The sequence below is a fragment of the Pogoniulus pusillus genome, chromosome 12 (genome assembly GCF_015220805.1).
Source record: "Pogoniulus pusillus isolate bPogPus1 chromosome 12, bPogPus1.pri, whole genome shotgun sequence".
Classification (NCBI taxonomy): Eukaryota; Metazoa; Chordata; class Aves; order Piciformes; family Lybiidae; genus Pogoniulus; species Pogoniulus pusillus.
The window spans coordinates 12,488,562-12,500,681 of record NC_087275.1 but is presented as its reverse complement, the minus strand read 5'-3'; positions in this window follow the sequence as shown (position 1 = coordinate 12,500,681).

Sequence of the window (12,120 nt, the reverse complement as noted above, 5' to 3'; positions counted from 1 at the left end):
TGCCAGCACATGCTGAGCTTTTCATCAACCCAGACCCCCAGGCCCTTTTCCTCAGGGATGCACCCCTACATCCTTTTCCTCAGGGCTGCATCTCCCTTCTGTTGTGTCTCAGGAAACAAATATCAGTCTCCTGAAAGAAAAACGTTCTTCCAGTTTGTTACAAGTGAAGATGTATGTCTTTACTGAGCCTGGCTGCTTTAGCTTCTGGCTACAGAGGAGATTCATCGTTTCACAAGTGAAAAAACTATGCACAGTGCAATTCCTTCTGCATACTCTCATCCCAGCCATGGCAGTCTGATTCCACTGCTATCAAGCCCTGGCATGCAGAGATCAGAAGATGTGTGTTATGAGTATTTCTAAGTTTTATGAAAAGCTCCATTAGGAGTCTCAGGTAACCAAACACCAATCCATACAAGAAGTTCAGAAGGCAAGGAAAAAGATAAATAATACACCTTTTATACACCAATCTACACTAAGACTTGACCAGGTAAACCTAATACATCTGGAAATTAAATCTGTCATCTCATTATTCATAGTTACACAAGTAACAATAGATGCAGAGAGAAAAATAGTGACTAAGGATCAAGACAAGGATGAGGGGTTCAATTCCTTCTTTGCCTCAGTCTTTAGCACTGCACCCAGCAATTCCCTCAACACCCAGCCTCATGAACTAGAAGTCAGGAGAGGGAATCAGAATGAGGTCACCACAATAAATGAGGAGGTGGTCAGTGATCTCCTATGCCACTTGCAAGCACACAAGTCTATGGGGCCAGATAGGTTACACCCAAGAGTGCTGAAGGAGTTGGCAGATGTGACTACTAAGCCACTCTCTGTTATTTACCCGAAGTCCTGTCTATCTGAGGAGGTGACAGTGGACTGGAGGTTACCAAATATGACACTTATGTACAAGAAAGGAAAAAAGGAAGATCCAGGAAACTGAGTCTGACCTCAGTACCAGGGAAGGTCACAGAGCAGCTCATCTCAAGTACCATTACACACCACTAATGAACAATCAGAGGATCAGGTCCAGTCAGAATGGGTTTATGAAGGGCAAGTCTTGCCTGAAGAATCTGTGACAAAACAACCCAACTATTTGATAAGGGAAAGGCTGTGGATATTGCCTAGACTTCCAAAGAGCCTTTTACACTGTTCCCCATAGAATTCTCATGGGCAAACTAACTGCTCATGGCTTGGATGAGCACAGCGCTGTTGGATAAGGCACTGGTTGGATGAAAAGGCCCAAAGAGTAGTGGTCAACAGAGTTACACCCATCTGGTGGCCCACCATAAGTGGTGTCAACCAGGGCTCAGTGTTAGGACCACTTCTGATTAACATCTTTATTGATGACCTTGATGAAGACAGAATGTGTCATCAGTAAGCTTGCAGAAGACACAAAGTTAGGTGGCAGTGTTGATCATCATGAGGGTAGGGGTGCTCTGCAGAGGAATTTGGGTAGATTGGATTGACAGGATGAGCTTTAAGGCCAAATGCCAGGTTCTGCACTTGGGCCACAACAACCCCAAGCAATGCTGCAGATTTGAGGAAGTGTGGCTGGAGAGCTATCTAGCAGAAAGGAACCTGGGAGTCCTAATCCACAAGCAGCTGAATATGAGCAAATAGTGTGCCCAAGTGGCCAAGAGAGCCAATGGCATCCTGGTTTGGATTAGAAATGCTGTGTCCAGCAGCAGTAGGGAGGTGATTGTCCCCTTGTACTCTGCTCTGGTGTAGATATTGAGTATTGTGTTCAGTTTTGGGCACCTCAATGTAAGAGAGATGTTGAGGTGCTGAAGCGAGTGCAGAGGAGGGCAATAAAGCTGGTGAAGGACCTGAGGAATAAATCTTATGAGGAGAGACTGAGGGAGCTGGGACTGTTTAGTTTCAAAAAAAAGAGGATGCTGAGGGGAGACCTGATCACTGTCTACAACTACCTGAAAGGAAGTTGCAGAGATTGATGCTAGTCTCTTCTCACTAACCCTGGATGTGTTTAAAGGTTGTCTGGATGTTTTGCTTGGGGATATGGTTTAAGGGTGAACCTTGTTGGGCAAGCTTGTCAGTTAGACATGGTGATCCCAAGGGTCTTTTCCAACCTGAACATCTCCATGATTCTGTGAAGTCCTTGATACTATCAAAATGTGCATTTCTAGCAGTAATTCACTATGATCACAGCCATTATTGAACTTTGGAGTCAGTAGCTGAATCCATCGTGGGTTTCTATACCATCTAACTTGATTTTCCTGTCTCTTCTTCCCACCTAAATTCATTAAACTGTCACTCGTGGGTTTATACAATTTTTCCTTGAGGTTCTCAAATAAACTTTGCAGTTCATGTTCTTAAAATGCAATCAAAACTATGCTATTATGTCTTGAAATCTCTGCTTTCCTTCATATTTTGTCTCATGTTATCTTGGCCATGAAGGATAGCAGATTTAATAATTTAAGCAGCAGGATATCAGAAATACCAGCAGTAGAAATATTTAAATTAGACATTTGATATGCAGCTCTTCTCTTTCCATGAAATGTCTTCAAGCTTTTGTTGCCTACTTCAGCAAACAGGGTTATTCTAGACACATTTTAAGGTGTTTTCTTTGATGTGCAAATAAATGAAAAAGTTCAGATAAGAAAATTCAACGTATTTTTGTGGTCCATGTCAGCAAATCAAATGGATGAAATTACTTTGTACTGAAAGCAGAAAAAGTCAGAATATTTAAAATTCAATGTAGTAATTGAAGAAAATATGTGTCATAACAACAACAATCCGTATAAGACAACAGATGAAAGGGAAAACTAAAAATACCTCTACTAGTTACAGTCAAGTAGAGTACAGCAAAGCAATGTAATTACAGCAATCTTGATGCTGTAGCTAATATAACAACTGAGGCTAATTTACCTAACTTACAATGTCTATAAAGTAGACAATTCTCTTACAAGGAGTAATTAGTAGCCTATAATAGACTAAAAATAAAGTTCTGATGACTTATAAAAAGTACTTATTTGCCTACATTTCAGCTATGCTGTTGGGCTATATTCAAGTTGTAGAAGCTACTTGGTTCCTCACAATTCACAAAACAGCCATCTAGATAGAGAGAAAGAAATCCTACCAACATAGTGTGGTGGGGTTACAATTATGATCCAAAATAAAATCACCAGACTACCTCAGAAGGTAGTTTATGTTTATAGCAAGCTAAAATCTAAAAGCATAGAATACAATGAATATATAAAAATTATATTTACAATTATTTTCAGTTTAGAACTAACGCAAAGATCCTCCTCCTGGACAAACCATGAAGGGGCTAACAGCCAGCTGCTTCTCTCCCCAGAAAGAAAACCAGGCCCTCACTGTTATCTACTCAGCCAAGGTTAGTGTAGCCATGCAAGATCAGCAAGTGCAGGGAATAAGAGGAAGAGGCAGGAAGCGGCAGAGAGAGGAACAGTTTGTGCAAGAAATTATATACTAGTCCAGCAAATGAATGAAATTACATAGACTTACCTATTCTTTTTCTTTTATAATTAATCTTCTATTTACTTTCTATTAAAAAATGTCCAGAAAGTTCCTATTTCTTGTTTAGAATGTAGGATTTTGAAGGAGTTGGAAATGACCTCCAGAGATCAAGTCAGACTTGCCTGGCTAGTGTGAGTAAGCATTTCTTGCAGGAAGCAGATAAGTTAAAAATGTTGACAAACAGATAATATTGGGCAAAGTAGAAATGCAGGGTGAGCTTTTTATAGTGCATGCTGGCAACAGAAGTCATTAGAAGGACACAGCTTTACGCCAAGTACGTATCCAAGACCAAATTTCACAGTTCTGGTTCTGACACGTGCTGGGAACATCCACTCAGCAGATATTACCAATGCTGTCCCCTATTCCATTTTAATGGAATAAATTACATTTACTTAAATGGAATAAAGTTAGAAAATACAGGAGGTTGTTGATTAAAAACATATAAGCACATGTAGGTACCACAAAAGCCACCAGTGGTTTTGGAGAAAATTAGACATTTGGAAAATGTTTAATTACTATTTTTATAAGTATATATAATAACTAAAAACAAAACCAAGTAAAACCCAAAACAAAACCAACAAACAGCCCCCAACCAATAACAACCACCAAAAAAAAAAAACCCAACCAAAACCCCAAACCAGCAAGCAAAAATCCCACATCAAAACAAGCAAGCAAAGAAATCCCACAACAGAAACAAACAAAAACCAAAAGATGACAATGACTGAATCTAGCTACTAGTTTATCATCATCTTATGAACAAGGTAGAGCTGGAATGCACTCACTGTACATCCTCTGCAATTTATTGCTTAGCCTTCACTCCAGTAGTTTCTCTATTAGTCTTGAAGACTGACCTTTCAGTGGCATGTTAATGCACTAATAGTTTTTATGTAGCAACACTGTTCCTCATTCCACTGCATTTCTACTTTGCCCAATATTATCTGTTTGTCAACATTTTTAACTTATCTGCTTCCTGCAAGAAATGCTTACATTCACACTAGCCCTTGAGAAATAGAAGATATCATGTGGTCTTGTGCTAACAGGGCATTCATTTACTCCATCACTTTTCATTGTTATTTCAAATTAAGGTGGTGTGTGATGATTATTTTCATAAGCTTAAATTGTTGCATATAATTAAAAGTACAAGGATCCTATATGCTGTTTTTCAGGGGGGTTGGGTGGGGTTGCTAGAGATGGGGTTTTGGTTTGTTTGCTTTTTTTCCTTGTATTTTCTTCCTCTTTAACCTCTAAATAACTTCATGGGGTTGCTTCTTTTGGAGGCACCTTCAGCACATTCAAAATCCACCCTAATGCATTCTTGTGTGACCTGCTCTAGGTGATCCTGCTCTGGCAGGAGCTAGATGATCTTTTAAGGTCCCCTCCAACCCCTAACTTTCTGTGATTTGAGCAGAAGCCTGACAGTGTTAGTAAACCAAGTTAATGAAGTCAAGCAAGTGCAGTAAGTGGAGGCATCCTCAACTAGACCAAGTTGCCCAAAACCCTGTCAAGCCTCACCTTGAATGTCACCAATGATGCAGCCTCAACAACCTCCCTTGGCAACTTGTTCCACTACCCTCACGTCATTCTTCCTTACACTTACCTTCAATATCCTGGACATAACTTTCTAAAGAAACTAATATCCTAGGCTTTCCCAGGAAATCCCACATTTACAAATTGTAGAGAACTAACATTCCAAAAACCACTATGAATTTCCTAAGTTATATATTGTCTGCTTCCTCCCCTCTCTACCCTTCAAAAAAGAGAAAAAAAAAAATCACAATGCAGCAAAACTGTAAAAAGCTATCAAGGAAAGTAATTTGTAAATTGATGTATGGGATTTACTTGAAGGCAAAGATTAATATAATAGAAATAGCCTACTTTTTTTTTTTTCCTGAAAACACAATTTATTACACATGCTCTTAGGCTAATAGGTTACGTAAGAAGTTTCAGTTTGAAATAACTTATTTGTAAAAGTTTAGGTCCCTTTGCAAGCTGATTTTCTAACATTAAAAAACACTTTATCAAAGACTCCATTACTGCCACATCCACAAGTGATACAAGTTCTGAGCATTTTCCTTTCAGATTATGGAAAGTGTGTCTGTCAATACACAGAGTGAGATTTAGGTATAATCTGGTATCAAAATTGGAAGCTTTTCTCTAGGCAGTAGATAATTTGAATTATTGTATCTTATTGCTATTGCACAAGGTTTTTTAATTGGATTTCTTTAGTGAACACAACAATTTGTGTTCACTAAAGGGGACAGTCTCAAGTTGTGCCATACTTCTGTTTTACAGGCTGCATTTAAATGAATATGCAACCAAGGGCCTGTGGAAGTTACTTTTCACAAAGGATTTCACATAATACACAGTGGCTAGAAAGTCCAGAAATGGATAAACCAACAAAAATCTTGCTTGACTACAACCTGATACCACACAGGCTGTGAAGAACAAGTTGGGAAAGCTTTGAGATTCAGATATGAGTGATTATGATATTCAAAAGAGAGGTACCAAGAAAAAAAAAAAAGTCATTCAGGACATGGTAGGAGCAGAGATTCTTTAAATAAAGTCTTGAAATATACAAAATATCAGGCACTCACAGGTGTGAGTGCATAAGCACTACAAACTACCTTCACACAAAAAGGGAACATTTGTCTGCAAGATTTCTTTCCAGTAATTAAAAGTTATTAGGAAAGCCACTTAAAATCTGGCGTAAAGCATTGCAAATTATCCTGGTTTGCAAAAAAAGCTGCTCAATTATATACTAAAGTGTTATCTAAGTTCAAGAGTTAAGTTTCTAAAGGTTACACATGCAGGTTGGTAACTGCACATAGAACCTGGATCTGACAGTGTTATACCAAACATGGTTTACAGGCAAATGTAAATAAAGACAAGTAAAACTTACATAACTAACGAAAAAGGCAAGAATAAAGAGTTCAGTTTAACATAGTCTTCAACTTACACTGTATGTTAAATACAATTTTATTTATCAAATTCTTTTCTGTGAAACTCATCTTGCAAAGCACAACAAACCCTTCTGCAGCTACTCGCAACAGCAAAAGTTATGCATTAAACAGAACAGCAGCATGTAAAAAAAGCAGAAAATTTGACACACAGTACCGCAGCACAACTGTACAGAATAGCTTCTGCAAGAGAGAGCAATGATCACTTCAGCTGAATTCATATATGGCACTTCATCATCCAGATAAAACGGGTCCTACATTTTCTTTATACAACTGCTAAACAGCACAGTTGTGCTGGTTTTGCAGCCACTTCATCTTTAGAAAGTCTCACATATGCAGTGTAAGAGAAACATCCAGATGAGGATTCCAAAACCAATAATTAATGCAGGCACTGCTGCAACATTCTGCCTCCTTTATTCCGAGTCATGTAAACAATTACCCGAGTCAAATTGCACATTTTATCTGAGCAGTGGGAACAACAGTTTCCACACACGCTTGAACAGATTTCTACCTTGCTTATACCTTGCTTTAATTATTATGATAAAATCTTTACAGTTGTTACAATCCCACCCTAATGCTATTTGGGATCCCACAGCGAGTTTCACTGGGCTGCAAATCTTCATGAAAACCTCATGCCCAATTACACACCAGTGAATACTTCTCTTCATGCATATATATATTGATTCTCCAGGATGTTAAAAGAAGAGCCAAAATAAGACTTCTTTCATGCTACCCTGACTTTTCCAAGTAAATAACAAATACTTAGATACATTTATGTTCCTAGATAACGGCATTGTACAGATCACTGGTCAAATATGTTGTTGGTTTGGGTTTCAAATTAACATTTTCTTAAAGCATCCCTTACCCATGGAAAATTTCTGATTTTGTCCTTAGTTTTGTGCCCTCTTTTCCCCCCATTTTCCAGAAGGACAATTTTATTGATTAAAGGCTGATATACTCACTACTGTGACAACAGCATCTTCAGAAAGTATACTGTCATGTGTCGTTAACTAATATAGTCAAAATAAGTTTTAAATACATATAGTTGTATAACAGCAGTTAATCAGCAATTTCTCTGTCACATGAGATGCATCTCAGTAACTAGGCCTTCACGCTGGTGACCATTTGTAGCTAACAGGGATAGCTTAGTTTGCTAAAATTCTTACCAATTTTTTTTCTGTGGAGGGCATTGAAATAAGGTTTAATATCATGTAAATGACAAAATCCATATTGCCAGGGTCTGAGCTCTTAGAGCTGGTCATTCATATATTGCAGGAAATAGGAGAAACAACAACCCAACTTTAACGAGTCAATAAAGGATCATAAAGTTTTACCTCTGCTTCAAGTCCCATTTTTTCTTGTAGCACTACAGCAGCTTTTAATATTGCTTTTAATACACAGTATTGTAACAAATTTAATAAGAAAGAAGGTAGAAATAAATACCAACAAGGAATGTGACTGAAGAGGCTGAGCATTGTGTCACATACATTAAAGTACTTATGCTACCCTATCAAAACATGTATATTAGCACATTACATAAACAATATACCATGAATGCAGTTTAAAAGGAGAGGAAGAGAAATACTTTAAACCCACCCCTTTATCAGCTCCTCCGAGCAGCCTTTGGAGTAGCTACAGAAACGGCATGCTTCATCAACCAGCAGGTGGCATGTAAGAAACCCACTTGAGTTCCCCAACAGTTGGCCTCTTAGGACAAACTGTGTTTCAAGAGAGAGCTTCTGTGAGTGCTCATGACCATGCTTTCTTCCTTGAGCATTCTTACACACAAAACCATATAATGTTTCAGCTATGCTGCAGCAAGGTAAATGCATCAACACTATCATCAAGTCTTGAGGAGCTGCAGCAGCTGGCAGATATTATAGCCAGTAATACAAAAAGATAGTGAAATGCATTTTTCTTTATTATTTTAAGCTTTCCTTTAAGGGTGTCTCAACAGATAAGTTGCTTTACACTACTCAGAAGTACTTCAGTAGTGCTAGATCATTTAAAGTTGCCTCCCACTTTCAAAACATTGCAAATTTGATGTATGTAATCAATTTCCTGCCCTCCTCATCATCTTTAGTACTGCTGGATTTGTGGTCTCCTGTGTTTTATTGCATATATGCTTCATTTTTTTGTCCTAAACCCTCAAGAGTATAGTACAAAGGTCATACATATTCTGTTATTTTCTAGTCTGTCTTCAGTGACCTGAGATGCATGCAGGGCTTATGATAGGATAAGGCAGCATCATTGTCTGTATGACAACATGCCTGTGAAAATACAATGCATTTCTGTACTAGCTATAGAAAGGTTCAAGAAGGACAGGCTTCCAAATAATTTATCAATAATTTAGCAATGAAATGAAGATCACTACATCAGTGAAATGAAATCACATGGAAAAGTGACATGCCTTGCTCTCCCCAGATGGTGAAGCCAGGTTAGATATGAAAGTAAAAGAGCCTCTTATCTTACTAGGAGCCTTAAGTTTAAAATAGCACTTATGGAGATTTAAGTAAACTTAATCTTCCCTAAGATTATGTAGAAAGTGTATTTTTTCAGATTCTCAAACTTCAGGTTCCCCTGCTTGTCAGAAACCAATGATTAAAAAAAAGGATGAATCAAAAAAGGAGTAATTTAAAATTACTGAGGGTGTAATGGCCACAACTGATTAACAGTTTAATCTCAGAAACTACTCACCGGTAAAAAACAAACTCTACCATTAAATAACATTTGAAACAGTTTGATATTTAACAATTCACTTCTAAACAGGCTGTAAATGCCCTTCATTTGCCCTAAGTCTCGCTCTCATACAAAAACCCTCTTGACTTTATGAGGTGAGAAAAATCCCCTTGGAGAACCCAGAAACCAAGTAATTCCTACTACCCTCAATCTGTCCTTGACAGGTCAGTGATGACTACACACTCCTGCTGCCTACAGAAGGTTTCCTCTTTTTATTTCAACTATTTAAAGACAGGACCTCATCTCTCAGAACTCCAGCTTATGCAAGCAGTGCCTATAAAGTAAGTTTGCACTGGGAAAATGCCTGAGAAATTGTGGTGCTGATATAATTCAAAGTAGCCCATCTGCTGCTGTAAGCAAAACCAACTTATATCCCCCAGACATCAGTAGGGCAGCACAGGAAAAATGGAAATCAGTATGCATGGAGTTTGCTTCCTTGAACCTCCAACAGTCCTCCAACATTTTAAACAGAGGCAAAATGCTCTTCGTATCAGCCCACCAAGGATGGTAAGAGAATTTTCCACCTGTTCTTCACTGGTAGTAAAGTCTTAATAGTATCTCTACCTCGATACAAACTGGGCTTGATTTCAGAGTAATTGCTCCATTTTGTAGGATTATAGGCATTTCTAGAGTTACAAAGTCAGGCATTTCTACTTTGAAAGGAAGTGTAAAATTTACAATATTATCAGTGTGACATTGCATACATATGAGACATGATTTAGTAAAATACCTGAGATCGTTATAACAACAAAACATTTCAACAGGTAGAGAACAAACCTCAAAAGGAAAAGAGGTAACCATTTTGACATATAAAAAAATAGACAAGTATCTACAGAAAAAGTCTAAGCATTCCAGTGTCTGTGCCAGTGTAATACCTAAATATCTCTACTGTACATTTTCAAGACTGTAACACAATACAGTCAAGTGACAGCTTTAAAATACTAGTTCAAGGCTAACTCACATCTTGCTATTTTGTTTCAAACACAAAAGCATCATTTCTGTTTTCCTGCAAGCTTCCACCTCCATTAGCATACTGCAGGTATAAAAGGAAAAAGAAGTCTTTATAAGGGATGAAACTTGGATTGCTACTCAGATACACAGATCTTGAGCAAAATGGTCAATATTTGAAATGCAGTTTTACTGAAGAACGGATGTTGGAATGTGTCCAAAGTCAATACATACTTGTTACATAGTGTGGGGGCCACAACTGCCCTGACAAACACCTGATCAAGGGTCAAGACACCTCACAGACACTAACTGGCCCCTCCAAGCCCAGAAGCTCTCATCCTGATTTTGTATTGCTCTGTGAGCTTCATCCTTCTGTTAATTACAACTGACCAGAGTGAACCCTTGACTTAGAGTGTAAAAGGAGTCCTGCTAAGTGACATTTTTAATTCATCTCCAAGAGGCAAGCACACTCTAGAATGCAACAAGATCTAGAGATACATCCATGGACCTTCTCAGCTCTTTGGCGAGTACATATCTTGGGTACCCCAAGTGGGAGATTTTCCATTTATGAGTATGTGCACATTCCGATTCATCTCTCTGAAAGATTATTCCCCACAGCTTAATTGGTTGTGTGGTAGTACATTCCCAACTGACATCTGAACTTGTAATTTGATTGTGTTCAAAGGAGTCCTGACTAATTTTGGTTACAATAAATCCACATTTCTGGATGGCTTTTGTTGTCTATTTTGTGGGTGCCTCCATGATACATGGCCATTGAATACTGAAAAGGGATAGAAAATATATAATGCAGAAACCAAGCCAAATCATTAACTGTGTGAGCAGTATATAAAGCATCAGATAAACACAAAGAGGTCGGTTAAGCTTAAAAGGATCTTGAAACACTGTCATGGAGAGGAATACTGTATTCAAAGATGAGAATATTGGAGACTCTGGGTAAGAATGTGACCCACAACTGATGCCAGGTGGACAAAAGGCAGAGAGGTCAGACTGAGGAAGACTTAGAGCCTTCTTCAAAACGACCCCAAAAGATGGCCACCAGGTGGCAATGAGCATGCATGAAGAGGCAGGACTTTATGGAAATGAGTTCCAGGAAGTGATTGCAATAACTCCACCTGTTCCCAGAACTACTTCTATTAACCCTACCTCTGTATTGAATATATATGATTTTGTATCATAAATATTTTACCTGAACAAGGTGAAGGTGTGCAAGGGCTTTGGAGGATGACCTCCCCTTGTCACCCAGCACTGATTAAACATGCCTTACCTGATAAAACTGTGTGTTATAAGCTTTCTTTCCTCAAGTCAATTCCATTATTCCTTAAAGATGAAAGATTCAGAACACATTAAAAGATAATTCCTCTCTGAAAATGTAGCTAGCTTGATGTTTCCTTAGATAACTACTCAGAATCAATAAACAGTTAAGTAGAAGAAAAATGAATGGTCCTAATATTAAAAAATAAAGGCTAACCTACAATACTAGAAAATGACTGCTTACTTGTTCCTAATCCTAACAGTCAAGGAGAAATGCCTGCCCATCTGTAATTAGTTAAACCGTTCTGAGAAGTATAAGGTCTCAACATTGTTCTGAGATATGTTAAACAGTATGTCTTGTCCTCAACTTTACTCTCAACTTAACTCTGCAACCATAAGGAGTGTGTACCTGATGAAACTGCAAGTTCCAAGCTCAAGAGTGCTACAGCAGAAGCTGAAGCTTGCTGTGCAACTGCTATGAAACACATTAGCAATTCTCAGGCAGAGAAACTCGTCCCCATGAATGATTGGCATGGGTATAATTTGGAGCTAGACAGCACACAGAAAACTCCAGAATAGCACCTGGGCAAAGTATTTTGGCAACCAGTTAAGCAAGTGCAACTGCATATAGAATAGGAAAACTATAAAACTGCTGTACATTTGGAGCTTACCTATCACATGAAGCCTTTGGGACTTGTCAGACATC